Source organism: Bufo gargarizans, chromosome 11 (genome assembly GCF_014858855.1).
Source record: "Bufo gargarizans isolate SCDJY-AF-19 chromosome 11, ASM1485885v1, whole genome shotgun sequence".
Lineage (NCBI taxonomy): Eukaryota > Metazoa > Chordata > Amphibia > Anura > Bufonidae > Bufo > Bufo gargarizans.
This window is the reverse complement of record NC_058090.1, coordinates 76369902-76386474: the sequence shown is the minus strand read 5'-3', so window position 1 is coordinate 76386474 and position 16573 is coordinate 76369902. Positions and strand designations below refer to the sequence as shown.

Here is a 16573-nt window from a genome sequence, read left to right as displayed (position 1 = left end):
CCTCAGTATAACGCTGTATATACATTGGAGTATTATATACCTCGCTCTGTATATAGATTGGAGTATGTCATACCTCAGTATAACGCTGTATATAGATTGGCGTATGATATACCTCGCTCTGTATATAGATTGGAGTATGTCATACCTCAGTATAACGCTGTATATACATTGGAGTATTATATACCTCGCTCTGTATATAGATTGGAGTATGTCATACCTCAGTATAACGCTGTATATAGATTGGCGTATGATATACCTCGCTCTGTATATAGATTGGAGTATTATATACCTCAGTATAACGCTGTATATAGATTGGCGTATGATATACCTCGCTCTGTATATACATTGGAGTGTTATATACCTCACTGTAACGCTGTATATGGATTGGAGTATGATATACCTCGCTCTGTATATACATTGGAGTATTATATACCTCGCTCTGTATATACATTGGAGTGCTATCTGGGTGAGTGCCTCACGTCCCGCTATGTGTACCCTGTCAGCAGTGAGCACAGCACACAGGGTCGCAGCCCCTGCGGCGTCAGGTACCGGGCACCGTATCCCAGGGGGTGTCGCAGACTGCTGAATTTGTCCCCCCCGCCCATCCGTATCGCCTCCACCTCTCATCGCCCCCGTTGAGCTCACAGTAGCCTGCGCATGCGCGTCGCATCCTCTCCCCGCCCGCTCCCTCCTTCTCCTCCTTCTCCTTCCCCCGGTGTAAGTGTCTGTCCGTTCGCCGCCCGGAGGTGCCGGGCACAGGGTGGAGGCTCTCCCGGTTGCACTGTGGACCTGGCTGGTTTGGGATTCTTGCAGCAAGTTGACCTCAGCGTCCCCTTCCACGGTAGGTGGCTCCGGGACCCCGGCTATGTCTGGGTGTGATACGGATGAATGGCTGTGTGTTGCCAGTTGTGTGTATGTGGCTGCTCAGTGGTGCCATGGTGGGCACAGATATTGGTGCCCACAGCTGGCACTGTCACATGATTTGTGCAGAATACGACCCCTTCTACGTAACTTGTGCCAGGTGAGCGCCACTGGCGCTATCTAGTTTTTGGCGTCTTGCCTTGATAAATCCATTATTACTAACGGCAGCGCAGACTATCACGTATTCCGTAAAATGTCGCCATTTGCCCGTAAATAAGGCGGTATTGATATTTCTCGTCGTTATTTGGGGGGTACAGTACATTGAGGCGTACCTCTAGGTGACGGCTTGACCCTGGCGTCACATGGCACACGGCGCGGTGACATTGGTTGGGGTTGTGACACCAGTGCCTTCCTGTCTCCATTGGCGACCAGTATGCTGCTGGCTGCTCTGTACCGGGGACCGTGGAGTGCACATGTTGCTGGTCCGTAGCATCTTTCTGCTGTAGGATCAAAGCCTCGTCATCCCTGTGATCCTGGACGTGGGGTGGGTCCTGTGGTCCGGCATGGTGCTGCAGGATCGTCCCCGCTGGACCGACCCTTTATGCTTGTATATTGCAGGGTAATTATTTGCGGCTGTGCTATCCTACCGGCATTGTGTAGTGTATGTCAGAACCCTTCAGCACTTCCATCGGCCATCGTCATCCTCCTGACCTGGTATATCTACCCACGAGTCTCCAACAGGTCGACTGAATGGTATATCAAAGGGTCAATTCACACGTGGCAGGTTTCTTGTAGACGCTTCCATACAGGTGAGCGGAGTTGTTTCTGCAGCACGTGCACGGATTTCTGCAAACCCCATTCAGAGCTATGGGAAATGAGCCCCTAATATCCTCACATTGAAAGACGGGGGGTTTATGTGAACGGACTGTAGTGACCACGATAGAAGGTGTTTTCTGTGCGCCAAATCATTCATTGTGTCCCATATGGCAAAAAAATTGCGTTGGATGGGGGCGCATCGGTAGCCGGCGTAAAGGTGCCGAGGATTAGAAAAACATGGCTGGTTCTTTTCCAAAACAGCTGTCTAGAGGCTGTGAGTATCCCACAACCTGCGGACAGGTGCGGCGCTGTTTTTTGTAGGAAAGCAGCCATGTTTTTCTAACCAAGGACACCCCCTATAAGGGTCCATTCACACGTCCATATGTATTTTGCGGATCCGCAAAACACGGACACCGGCAATGTGCGTTCCGCATTTTGCGCACCGCACTTCGCTGGCACTCTCATAGAAAATGACCTTTTCTTGTCCGGACAAGAATAGGACATGTTCTATTTTGTTTGGGGATCTGCGGATGCGGACAGCAAATTCCAGACCCATTGAAAATGAATGGATGCGGACCCATTTTGCGGACGTGTGAATGGATGCTAAGTATGTGTTCGGATGTAGGTTTCGCTGTGTTTATTGTGAAAATGCTAGAAAATCAGGCTGTCTTCTCATTTTTAAACAAATTTTGGCAAGCCTGATCCAGAACGGCGATTTGGTTTTGACAAAACGGAGTCATAAAGGGCAAATTCTAAGGCCTCTTTCACACAAGCGTCATGTTTTTGGCCCATATAAGATGCGGGTGCGTTGCGGGATAATACGCGATTTTTCTGCGTGTGAGAAAAATCGGCATGTTTGGTACACAGACCCGAACCCGGACTTCTTCACAGAAGTTTAGGTTTGGGTTAGGTGTTGTGTAGATTTTATTATTTTCCCTTATAACATGGTTATAAGGCAAAATAATAGCATTCTTAATACAGAATACATAGTACAATAGGGCTGGAGGGGTTAAAAAAGAAATAAATTATAATTGAACTCAGCCGGCATCTCTTCTGTCTTCTTCTTTGAGGAATAGGACCTTTGAGGACGTCACTGCGCTCATCACTTGGTCCATCACATAATCCTTTACCATGGTGATGGATCATGTGACGGACCATGTGATGAGTGCAGTGACGTCACCACAGGTCCTTTTCCTGTGCACAGCAAAGAAGAAGACAGAAGAGAAGCCGGGCTGCGCGAGCAAGTGGATTAAGGTGAGCTAAATTATTATTTTTATTTTTTTTAAACCCCTCCAGCCCTATTGTACTATGCATTCTGTATTAAGAATCCGATTATTTTCCCTTATAACCATGTTATAAGGGAAAATAATAAAGATCGGGTCCCCATCCCGATCGTCTCCTAGCAACCGTGTGTGAAAATCGCACCGCAGCCGCATTTTCACGCAGCCCCATTCACTTCTATGGGGCCTGCGTTGCGTGGAAAACGCACAAAGAGGAGCATGCTGCGATTTTCACGCAACGCACAAGTGATGTGTGAAAATCACCGCTTATCTGCACAGCCCCATAAAAATGAATGGTTCACCTCACGCATCGCACCCGCGCGGAAATCTCGCCCGTCTGAAAGAGGCCTAAGGGCCATACTGTGACCTTAGATGATCACAAAGCTCTGTGGTGGTCTGATGCAATGCAATGATCTTCGTAAGAAGGACCTCTATATGGGGCAATACAAACTGCATGAGGAATAATGATCGTTAGTACGATCATTCATCCCCCATGCAATTTACATATTGTCCGCACACATCCTCTCTTACGCATGGATGATGTACTGCTGGCCACACAAAAGATCAAATCGGTCCCAAAACAAGAATTTGCTGGTATATTGTCTGATCGATGGGGTTTGTAGACGGACTAGTGAACACCACAAGGTCTTGTTCCCGCTCATCAGCACTTGTAAAAGGGCCCTAAGCATATGTCAAAATAAGCACTAAGGGGCGGACTGTTGTAGAAGTAATATGGACTCATGTAGGTAGGTTTCATATAGTCAGTGGCATCTGTTTTTTGGGATTTTCCGGGACATAACCCGCCTGTAGATGAAAGTTTATGCAAACCCTACTTCCACCGATGTCACCTGCTTTAGCAGGTTTTCTGCCAAGACTATGGACGGGAAGTCGCTTCTGCCGTGAATGGTGCCAGAGCCATGCCTTTTCCTGGCACATGCGAACGCTCCTGAATCCACCTCGTCTTCACATGTGCCAAGGAGAGGAATACTTCAATATGTCCTGTCCATGGTGAAAGCCTGGTAAAGGACATGAAGTTGGCGGAAGCAGGACTTTCAGAAGAGGAGCCTTACATGCCTGGGTTCCTGATTGGCCAATCTATGCAACTACCAGACAGTGGCGGCCATTTAACAGTTGTTTTATGCCTGTCTTTGCCGCACAGTTTAGGATTAAGAGCCTGCCTAATAAACTGATTACAATGTGCCCACCACAGGGTTGTAATCTGCTGTATGTGTGCCACTGTCACACAGCACCACCGCAGGAGAGATGAGGTATTACATGGGAGGGTCATCTGGAGAGCTGCTCTCTGCTCTGGACTCCCCTCCGGTAATGGGTTATCCGATTATCTAAAATATCCCCCTCCCAAATGCCCGGGCCCCTTGTACAGTCAGGTCCACAAATATTAGGACAACAACACAATTCTAACATTTTTGGCTCTATACACCACCACAATGGATTTGAAGTGAAACAAACAAGATGTGCTTTACCTGCAGACTGTCAGCTCTAATTTGAGGGTATTTACATTTAAAGGGAACCTGTCACACAAAAATCGCCTATTAAGCCGTTTACAGTCCCTTATAGTGCTGTATAGTCGTTTCCTGATGCACTTTTTGTTAGTTTTGCAGCATGTATGCTCAGTCAGAAATCGATGTTATATTCAGCTGCTGCCCCGTGCTTCAAGTCAGGCTTGAAGTCACGGGGGCAGCGGCCTCGGCGTCTTACATGGCCCTCTCCCCGCCCCCTGCCTCTGTGACTGACAGCCGAAATCCGATTCCGGGACCGCGCTCAACGGCCGCATGCGCAGTAAAGGGCGGCAGGAGCGCGGTCCCGGCTGCCGCGCGTACTACGCGCCGTCTTACTTTCGCCGCACTGCGCATGCGCCCGACATCCTGTATCAAACACGCCCGCGCCCAGATGCCGGGCGCGGGCGCGTTTGATACAGGATGTCGGGCGCATGCGCAGTGCGGCGAAAGTAAGACGGCGCGTAGTACGCGCGGCAGCCGGGACCGCGCTCCTGCCGCCCTTTACTGCGCATGCGGCCGTTGAGCGCGGTCCCGGAATCGGATTTCGGCTGTCAGTCACAGAGGCAGGGGGCGGGGAGAGGGCCATGTAAGACGCCGAGGCCGCTGCCCCCGTGACTTCAAGCCTGACTTGAAGCACGGGGCAGCAGCTGAATATAACATCGATTTCTGACTGAGCATACATGCTGCAAAACTAACAAAAAGTGCATCAGGAAACAACTATACAGCACTATAAGGTACTGTAAACAGCTTAATAGGCGATTTTTGGGTGACAGGTTCCCTTTAAATCAGGTGAACGGTGCAGGAATTACAGCAGTTTGCATATGTGCCTCCCACTTGTTAAGGGACCAAAAGTAATGGGACAATTGGCTTCTCAGCTGTTCCATGGCCAGGTGTGTGTTATTCCCTCATTATCCCAATTACAATGAGCAGATAAAAGGTCCAGAGTTAATTTAACGTGTGCTATTTGCTTTTGGAATCTGTTGCTATCAACTTTCAAGATAAGATCCAAAGAGCTGTCACTATCAGTGAAGCAAGCCATCATTAGGCTGAAAAAACACAACAAACCAGAGAGATAGCAAAAACATTAGGCCTGGCCAAAACAACTGTTTGGAACATTCTTAAAAAGAATGAGCTCAGCAACACCAACAGCAACACTGGTGAGCTCAGCAACACCAAAAGACCCGGAAGACCACGGAAAACAACTGTGGTGGATGACCGAAGAATTCTTTCCCTGGTGAAGAAAACACCCTTCACAACAGTTGGCCAGATCAAGAACACTCTCCAGGAGGTAGGTGTATGTGTGTCAAAGTCAACAATCAAGAGAAGACTTCACCAGAGTGAATACAGAGGGTTCACCACAAGACGTAAACCATTGGTGAGCCTCAAAAACAGGAAGGCCAGATTAGAGTTTGCCAAACGAGATCTAAAAAAGCCTTCACAGTTCTGGAACAACATCCTATGGACAGATGAGACCAAGATCAACTTGTACCAGAGTGATGGGAAGAGAAGAGTATGGAGAAGGAAAGGAACTGCTCAGGATCCTAAGCATACAACCTCATCAGTGAAGCATGGTGGTGGTAGTGTAATGGCGTGGGCATGTATGGCTGCCAATGGAACTGGTTCTCTTGTATTTATTGATGATGTGACTGCTGACAAAAGCAGCAGGATGAATTCTGAAGTGTTTGGGGCAATATTATCTGCTCATATTCAGCCAAATGCTTCCGAACTCTTTGGCGGCGCTTCACAGTGCAGAAGGACAATGACCCAAAGCATATTGCAAAAGCAACCAAAGAGTTTTTTAAGGGAAAGAAGTGGAATGATTTGCAAAGGCCAAGTCAATCACCTGACCTGGATCCGATTGAGCTGCATTTCACTTGCTGAAGACAAAATGCCCCAAGAACAAGCAGGAACTGAAGACAGTTGCAGTAGAGGCCGGGCAGAGCATCACCAGGGATGAAACCCAGCGTCTGGTGATGTCTATGCGTTCCAGACTTCAGGCTGTAATTGACTGCAAAGGATTTGCAACCAAGTATTAAAAAGTGAACGTTTGATTTATGATTATTATTCTGTCCCATTACTTTTGGTCCCTTCACAAGTGGGAGGCACATATGCAAACTGCTGTAATTCCTGCACCGTTCACCTGATTTGGATGTAAATACCCTCAAATTAAAGCTGACAGTCTGCAGGTAAAGCACATCTGGTTTGTTTCATTTCAAATCCATTGTGGTGGTGTATAGAGCCAAAAATGTTAGAATTGTGTCTATGTCCCAATATTTATGGACCTGGCTGTATGTATTACATTAAGGGCCAATTCACACATGTGCAGTACAATCAGATAAATCACTATAATGCAGTCAGTTCAGGTCAGGGGAGCAGCGATCAGTCCTGAAGACACGTGGACCGTGTTTCCTCTACTGAGCATAGTCGGGTGAATTAGCTCTAACTATTCGTGAGTCATTTACGAACAGTCTTGCGCCTCTTTGTGGCATAAAATTGTTGCACACCCCCTTTTTTTTAAACACCTGTGTGAGAGTATATGCCATGTTTGACACAAAGTAGCGCACTTCGCTCAATGAGGCTGATTCTAAATGTCCGCACGGGCGCATCAGGCACAGGCCTGTGCGCACGCGCGGGATCTTTGAAAAGGAGGAGGGGGCACTGAGCGAGAGCCGGAGGCGGATTTCTTTACATTCAGGCGGCGCTGAAAGGATCAGGGGAGGAGCTGGGCACCAACGGCGGCGGCGGGCGGCAGCTTCAGACCTTCAGAAACGCCCTGGGCACCTTATCCACAAGATTGACAGGTTAGATAAAAGGTATTTTTATCAAAACGAGACGGCGAATTTATGTTATAACAACACCTTTGTAATCACAAGGGCGCCATGGAGAGAACAATAGTTTTAAAAGGGGGGGGTTAGAAAGTGGTGACAGAGTCCCTTTAAGTTAAAAACCATGGCGGTTCCTGCACAGAGCCACAAAGGGACAAAAAAAAGTAAAAAAATGACAGTCTTTGACCTCCAGTAAATATAGAGTTGCACCGGGTATCGAAGTTTTGATACCCGGATCGATACGATACCGGGTCTTACTATTTAACGATACTAGGCTGCGCTGCTATGTTCTCCTGAGCAGCACAAGGGAGAAGGAGGCAGTGCTTTCCTTGTCGTTGTGCCGCTGCCACCAATGGACTGATAGCACCGCGGAGGAGGGGATGGGCTGTGGCCACTGCGCCAGCAGGTGCCGAACCTGAGGGGTTAATTGCCAGGGATCGCAGGGCCATGTCATCGAGGGCGGGTGCCGGGTATGTGATACTGCTGCTGGCACCCGCTGCTTACACTTAAATTAATGTGTTAATTATATTCATTGGTGGCGCAGTACGCCCCCCCCCCCCAACCCCAGTGTTGTAAAGTGTAATCATTGGTGGCGCAGTGTGCCCCCAACCCCCAAGTATTATAACTATTATAAGCAGTGGCCACAGGGTCCCCCCCCTCCTCCTCATTGGTGGCAGTGGCCACAGGGTCCCCCCACCTCCTCCTCATTGGTGACAGTAGCCACAGGGTCCCCTCCCCTCCTCCTCATTGGTGGCAGTGGCAGCTTCTGATCGGAGCCCCAGCAGTGTAATCCTGGGGCTCCGATCGGTTACCATGGCAGCCAGGATGCTACTGAACTGAAGCCCTGGCTGCCATGGTAACCTCGCTGCCGCTGTGTGTACTATGCACAGGGCAGCAGGGAGAGTGTGAAGTCCTATTCATCCTAATAGAGCTCTATTGGGGTGAATAGGACAAGGCATGAAAAGATCCAAGGTTCTAGCCCCTAAGGGGGCTAATAGTAAGTAAAAAAATAAAAAGTTAAAAAACCCACCAAAATACTAAAACTTTAAATCTCCCCCTTTCCTAATTTTACATGTAAACTATACAAACAATAAAAAAAAAAAATTTTACATATCGCCACACCTGAAAAAGTGCGAACTATTAAAATATGAAAAAAATCTCCTATGCAGTGAATGCTGTAACAGAAAAAAAATAAAAACCTCGCGATTCACCATATTTAGTCACCTTGTTCCCCCCCAAAAAATAGGATAGGACTGTTCTATTATGGGCCAGATGTTCCATAAAATGCGGAATGCACGCAGCTTTTTTGGCGAATGGTATCGAGTATCGCAAAACTTTTTTTATGGTATCGAAATCAAATCAAAATTTTGGCATCGTGACAACCCTAAGTGAATGGATTGCAAACGTTGTTCTAGAGGTAAGTGATTACTAAGGAGGGTTTGTGGGGCCCGCGGGGTACATCCAGGTTTGTTGTGACCCTGTCAGTTATATGTAAGTGAGCTGGCAGCGTGCCATCAGCCTCTTCACTGGTGGATGCCAACCTTCTGTGGGATGTTGTTCAGACTTTGCTCTATTGTTTCCCCTGGAATTCGTGGCGCAGGACGGGTTTTGCATCCTCCTCTGCAGGGAAAACTTGTCATCTATTTGCTGACAAGGGTACATTGATTGTCCAGTGGGTGTAAATATTTTTTTTTTCATTTGTTTTAAGGTCTCCTATCCTACCATAAAGAACCAGACTATCCCTTTAAAGGGTTTCTGTCACCAGATTTAACCCTATAAAGCTAGCTGACATTAGCGATGTGCTAATGTCAGCTAAACCTAACTAGCCTATTCCTACTTATATCTAGGCCCCATTACTCCAGAAATCTAACTTTTATAATATGCTAATTAGCCTCTGGGGGGGGGGGGGCGTTGTTCCTGCTCCTAGAGGCTCCGTTCTCCCACCATTGTCGTCTCCCTCCAGGTCCTGATTGACAGGGCCAGGCAGCGCTCACATCTGTCTGCCAGCCCTGTGCTCTGGTGAGGAAGCTGGCAGCCTCCGAGCGTCTTTCCCTCACCGCGCCTGCGCCGAATGGCGCAAGATTTTACCAGAGCACAGGGCTGGCAGACAGATGTGGGCGCTGCCTGGCCTGTCAATCAGGTCTTAGAGGGAGGCGACAATGGTGGGAGAACGGAGAGCCTCTAGGAGGCGGAACAGGAACAACGACATCGCTAATGTCAGCTAGCTTAATAGGGTTAAATCTGATGACAGAAACCCTTTAAGGCCCAATCCTAAAAGGCAATTTGTCGCCTCTTTTTTTTTCCAAGCAAGTTTTCAGCCTCGGAATGTTTTTCGCCGCTCAGCGATATGAATGCCATCCAGCTGGGATAAATTGCTGCCAGCTACAGCTTTCATATGACAAGATGTAGTCATGTGAGAATCGTCTTCATAATCAGAGGAAAAGGCCACTATAATAAGATAGAAGCGTCACTTTCCAGTGACAGACATAGGGGCTGAGGCGAGCGATTGGATGTCTTAAAGGAGATGCGTGACTTAAGAAAATGGACATTCTGGGCGGTCCGTTTATGATGGTCTTTTTAATACATTGGTGTTTGAACATGCACCTAATTTATGACCGGACGTGGAGCTCGTAGTAGAAGTCAGGTGCATCTTTGGTAGTTTGTGCGTCTGCTGGGAATTTTTTTTGCCAACTTTTACGCCTTTTCCCAGTCATTCTTTTGTGTCGACTGTGGACGTATCAGCATTGGATAATGTCATTTTGTTAGAAAGGATAAATTGACCACAGAGTTCCCAAGCCCTTGTCATTCTTTTGTGTCGAAGGTGGCGTAAAAACGCCAGTGTGGCAAGTATTTCCACAAAGAGGCGTAAAACTCTTCGTAAATGACCCCCTCTGACTTAGAGCTGATTCACACGACCGTGCTCCATGTGTCGGCGGTATCTCCCGGACCGACCGCTGCTTCCCTGACCTGACTGCAACATAGTGATTTATGATACAGTCAGTTCCTATCTGATCATGGGTCTGTTGTACTGAACTCACGTTGGAGTCAGCCCTTAAAGGCTATGTACACCTTTTGGGGAAATTTTGTTTTTTTATTATTGCATTGTACTTATTTTGAACTAAAAATAATTTTTTCAGTTGGTCTTTATTAAAAATATGGAATTATTTTTGTGTACAGAGCTGACATGTTGTTTTGCAGTAGCAGTCTGTGGATTTTCTGTCTTTTCCGTCAGTTGGGGAGCTGAGGGGCTCCTTATCTCTGCTCTCTGACCTTAAAAAAAACACTCATCATAGCTCCGGTTCTTATCTTACTGTTAATAATGTGGCTTTAGGGCTCTTTCACACTTGCGTTCTTGTCTTCCGGCATAGAGATCCGTCGTCGGGGCTCTATGCCGGAAGAATCCTGATCAGTTTTATCCTAATGCAGTCTGAATGGAGTGAAATCCGTTCAGGATGCATCAGGATGTCTTCAGTTCCGTTCCGGAACGTTTTTTGGCCGGAGAAAATACTGCAGCATGCTGCGCTTTTTGCTCCGGCCAAAAATCCTGAAGACTTGCCGCAAGGCCGGATCCGGAATTAATGCCCATTGAAAGGCATTGATCCGGATCCGGCCTTAAGCTAAACGTCGTTTCGGCGCATTGCCGGATCCGACGTTTAGCTTTTTCTGAATGGTTACCATGGCTGCCGGGACGCTAAAGTCCTGGCAGCCATGGTAAAGTGTAGTGGGGAGCGGGGGAGCAGCATACTTACCGTCCATGCGGCTCCCGGGGCGCACCAGAGTGATCACATGGCACGTCATCCATGCGCATGGGGCGCTCTGACGTCATTCTGGAGCGCCCCGGGAGCCGCGCGGACTGTAAGTATACCGCTCCCCCACTCCCCACTACTACTTTAATAGCGTCCTGGCTGCCATAGTAACACTGAAAGCATTTTGAAGACGGATCCGTCTTCAAATGCTTTCAGTTTACTTGCGTTTTTCCGGATCCGGCGTGTAATTCCCGGCAAGTGGAGTACACGCCGGATCCGGACAACGCAAGTGTGAAAGAGGCCTTAAATAAGTGTTTATGGCCTCTTAGTAGTTTAGAGATAAGGGTTATTAGATGACCGCACAAAGTGAAAGTTAGAAGAAAAAAAACTGTTAAATCTTTGTGACAGACCGGCTCAATATTTTTTTTATATGAAAATAGGATTTTTAGCCCAAAATTTGTCAAATTCAATCAATAAACAAAAATTGCCTCCAAAGGTGTTTATAGCGTTTTAATGGGGTTAATCAATATCTAAAATATACCCCCCATTGTATGGATTATACTTACCTGCTCCCCGGCACCTGCGTCGCTTCGGATCCCTTCACAGCCGCCGCTGTGTCTCCCTGTCGCTCAGATCAAAACATCCTGCGATGGGGGGAGCAGCCAATAGCTGCCCGAGACAGGGACGAGCCCCCTTGAGGCCTGGTGACGGGGAGACGCTGCGACGGCCATGCATGGATCCGGAGTGATGCGGGTGCTGGGGAGCAGGTAAGTATAATGCATACAAGGGGCCCAGGCATTGGTGGGGGGGCATTTTAGATATCAGATAACCCCTTTTAATGGAGGGGAGTCCAGAATGGAGAGCAGCTCTCCAGATGACCCTGCCATGTAATACCTCATCTCTCCTGTGGTGGTGCTGTGTGACAGTAGCACACTTGCTGCTAATTTCCCAGCAGATTACAACTGATTACAGTTGAGCAGCCGTACTCAGCTGAATGATCAGTCAAACACGGATGGCATCTGTGATGCATTCGTGGTTTTCACGGACCCATAGACTACAATGGGCATGATGGATCTGTGAAGACGGACAAAATAGACCATGCTTCCGTGCTACACACATTAAAATAAATGGACATGTGTGCCATCCGTGGAGAACACGTACAGTGCACGTATGTGGAAAACTGATGTGTGAATGAGGCGTGTTCAAAGAGGAAAACCCCGTTATTACTAGTAAATTGGAGTTACATGGGAAAATCGCCCTATAGCCTGGGCTTTAGGAAGAACTATGGTTCACTTCATTCCCTCAGATGATAATGAAGTTGCACACATTCATGTCATGTTGCTTGGAAGTCTCACCGTCTCCTATGGGTATTCTTCAGTAAAAAGAAGAGACTCCATATTTGTCAGGTCTTGTTCTAACAAAGTGATGTAGATGTATCTGCATTGGATAATCTCATTTTGTTAGAAAGGCCTCTTGAAGATAAATCCACCAGTTCCCCAGCGTTGTAATCCCTGACGATCCGCAAAATCTCAGAAGGAAGCTAGCATGGGGTACGGTTCTCCTGCAGCGCCACCACAGGGGGAAATGAAGCATTACACAGGTGCCATCTATATTACAGGCCTGTCTGTGTAATGCTTGTACATCCCTGGTCCTTTAGGGTACGACCTAGCGGCGTGGTTACGAGGTGGCCGCGCTGCAGTCAAGTACCGTTGTGGCATTGTGAGCCTGGCACCATATTTCTTAACAATACAGACCCACAGAACAGTGCAGCCTCGTTTAATTAGATCTTGGCAGTCGACTGCTGCATGTCGCAAATGTGGCATGACCACGCCGTTTAGTCGTACCCTTAGGGCTCATGCACACGACCGTATGGCTTTTTCAGTGTTTTGCGGGCTGTTTTTAACAGATCAGTTTTTCCTTTTTTTTGTTTAAGTAGGGTTTCCGGTTCCGTTCTGTTTTTCCGTATGGCATATACAGATATGGATACAGATACGGAAGACATACAGAGTACATTCCGTATGTGTTCCATTTTTTTTTTGCGGACCCATTGACTTAAATGGATCTACGGAATGTAATTTGTGGGCAATAATAGGACATGTTCTATCTTTGAACGGAAAAACGGAAACAGAATGCACACAGAGACATTTCCGTTTTTTTTGCTGACCTATTGAATCGAATGGTTCAGTATAAGTAACGCATACTGCACTAAAAAAACTGCCAGTATACTGAACGCAAAAAGCGTTCGTGTGCATGAGCCCTTAGGCCTCTTTCACACGACCGTATGGCTTTTTCAGTGTTTTGCGGTCAGTTGTTCAGTTTTTTTTTGGTTTCTGTTCCGTTTTTCCGTTCCATTTTTCCCTATGGCATATACAGTATACAGTAATTACATAGAACAAATTGGGCTGGGCATAACATTTTCAATAGATAGTTCCGCAAAAACGGAACGGATACGAAAGACATACGGATGCATTTCCATATGTGTTCCGTTTTTTTGAGGACCCATTGACTTGAATGGAGCCACGGAACGTGATTTGGGGACAATAATAGGACATGTTCTATCTTTCAACAGAACGGAAATTGTATTTTTTTTTTTTTGTGGAACCATTAACCGTATATGGACCGCAAAAAACGGCCCGTAAAAGGGAAAAGAAAAAGAGGCCTTAGGCCACATGCACACGACTGTTGTGTGTTTTGAGGTCCACAAATTGCGGATCTGCAAAACACAGATGGCGTCCATGTGCGTTCCGCAATATGCGGAACGGCACGGACAGCCATTGATATAACTGCCTAATCTTGTCCACAAAACAGACAAGAATAGGACAGGTATATTTTTTTTGTGGACCACGGAACTGAGCAACGGATGCAGACAGCTCACGCTGTGCTGTCCGCATCTTTTGCAGCCGCATTGAAAACTGCGGCTCGGATGCGGACCAAAACAATGGCCGTGTGCATTAGGCCTTAGGCTTATTGCGCACGAACGTGTGCGCTCCGTGGCCGCATTGCGCATCACGAATGCGGAATGGTGCGGAACTGAACCCTACGGAAGCACTATGGAGTGCTTCCGTGAGGTTTCATCCCGTACTTCCGTTCCGCAAAAAGATAGAACATGTCCTATCTTTTTGCGATCCGATGCGGCTGCCCCATGGTGGATGTTCGTGCATTGCTGCCCGCAGCACGGCCACGGGGCGCACATGTTCGTGTGTGAGAGATGCTCTTTGAAGCTGCTTTCTACTCTAGGTCCTGATTTGACAATGATCATTCTACATTTGTAAACGCTGTTAAGGGTGCATTCACACATCTGCAAGTGTTTTGCGGTCCGCAAATTGCGGATCCGCAAAACACAGATACCCCCCGGGTGTTCTTAATTTTGCGGACTGCACAGGGCCAGTCCGCAATTAGAGCACGTCCTATTCTTGTCTCCATCTTTTTTGCGACGCTGCGGAACGGAACTACACTGTGTGCTGTCCGCATTGAAATGAATGGGTCCGCATCCATTCAGCAAATTTGCGGAATGGTTGCGTACTGAGAAATACTGTGGTTTGAATGGACCCTAGAGGGGTATTTCCATCTTCTGCTGTGTATTGATGGCATATTGTTGGGATATGCCATCAGTAACTGAGCGAGATCTCTACCAATCCTAAGCAGGAATGGATCGCATCCCTGATTTATTGCTGTGTTCCCTTCTTAGTTTTCCCTGCGCAGAGTTGCTTCCAGCCACCCACTGTGCAGGCAACTGCATCTGGTCCCCTTTAGGGGGCATTTACACGACCGTATCCATCTTGTGGTCTGCAAGTCCTCATTTTGCACATCACATCCCGCCTGTGATGCACCTCGCTGCCGTCGGATGTCAAATACGTAGAGCCAGCGAGATACGGTATAGTCACTGGTTACCAAGGCGTGATGTCCCCTCCCTTGCATCCCACCACCAAACTATGACCATGGGCCTGTTCATCGTGGCCACAGGGACACAAATATATATCTGGTTTATGCCTGTTGTGGCCGGGCAATTCATAATTCCTTATGAATCTCCGGTACCATGATGTCTGATAAATTTGATTGAAGTGGTGAATGGCTTAGTTTCCCTGCAGAGAGGTTTTTCCTGTTCCATTAGCTGGGTTCCTGGCTGGCTGGAGTAGGTGCTATGTGTAAACTAGTGGCTTGTTTGAAGCCAAGACCCCCTGCGGTGCTCCTCCCTCTGCTAGCAGATGGCTGGTGTAAGAACATGGCTGACATTAAATAATAATCCATATTCCTCACACTGCCATTTGTTTGAAATTACTATTCTTGTCCGCAAGAGCTACGGTGTTCTATCGGCATCGTTTGCGCCCCATTGAAATGAATGGGGCCGGATCTGATCTGCAAACAGTGCGAACCGAAAATACGGTTGTGTGAAACCCCTTTGGTTGTGGGATCTTAGGGTTAGTTCACACGGTGGGTTTTGCATATGCTGTGCAGGAGCTGCCATGGTTTTTAACTTGAATGCTGTGGACCCGCTTGCGATTCAGCCCTATTGAGTGGAGCTAAACCGTGAGCAGACAGGGTGCCAAGAAAGGCTTGGTCGCAGCTATAAATGGCAACCGCTAGAAGTGCAATGTGAAAACAATGGCAGTTATGTTCTGCGCCTACTGCAGGCAAATGCCGCACTAAATTCCATTGGCAAAAAACCTGGTGTGAACAGAGTCTTAGAGTTCAGACCTGACCCATCATAAAGTGGTGGCAGCTTCTCACTTCGTGAGATGGGAATACCCTTTTAGACTACGGCCAAATGGGGAGGATTTTCTGCTGCAATTCTGCACCAAAATCCAGATTCAGTGTACAGCAAAATCCAATTATTACATGCAGATTTTTCTCAGATTTGCCACAGTGACAACCTGCAGCATAATTTGACGTGCTGTGGATGTAAAATTTGCGCCGTAGGTCACTTTCCACAGCATGCAGATGCGATTTCTTTCTTTATTTTATTTTATTATTTTTATTTTTTAAATTAAAAAATAAAATCTCATACACTTTGCTAGTACTGTAATACACTTTGGAATCTGCAGTGTCCGCAAGGTGTGAACATCCCCTAGATGTAGTCTGAATATTGCGGCCTTTGTATTGATACAAGGAATCTGTTCGTAGAAAGTCGACAATGTCATTTAGTCAATATTTGCCCAGCATTTCCTGCTCTCGGAGTGACTCATAAAAGGCTCTTCTCCGCACATACAGGAGCAGCTCTTTCCTGCTTGTCCTCATTCTGATGTGTGATAGATCTTGTGGGAACTTTAGCTCTAATTTGAAAAGTCATTTGGCATAGATGGTATTTCCATTCACACTACGCGCCTCGCTTATAGCCGCCGTCCTTCATGCAGGAGGATGGCAGATCCCCAGAACCACTAGCCTCCGCTACTTTCCTCAAAGCGGGCTCACGTATCCAAGATCTATGGCAGGCATAACTGATCCGCATATGCACTAGTTATGCCAGTCACTAGTACTCTATAGCAATAAACTCCTGTGTCGGTTGGCTGTTGGTCAGAACTAAATGA

At 47.3% G+C, this 16573-nt stretch overlaps 1 protein-coding gene across 6 annotated transcripts in view; it reads left to right on the top strand.

Annotated features, from left to right (window-relative positions):
- The first annotated feature begins 666 nt into the window (after positions 1–666).
- Positions 667–16573, top strand: part of FUT8 (fucosyltransferase 8) — a 156792-nt gene continuing 140885 nt past the window's right edge. For 3 of the 6 annotated variants that reach the window (XM_044272459.1, XM_044272456.1, XM_044272461.1), the window contains exons 1-2: positions 667–841; positions 1480–1670. The gene's annotated coding sequence lies outside the window, so the exon portion shown is untranslated. The remainder of the gene's footprint in view (positions 842–1479; positions 1671–16573) is intronic. The other 3 variants (XM_044272455.1, XM_044272454.1, XM_044272457.1) reach the window with 1 other exon arrangement.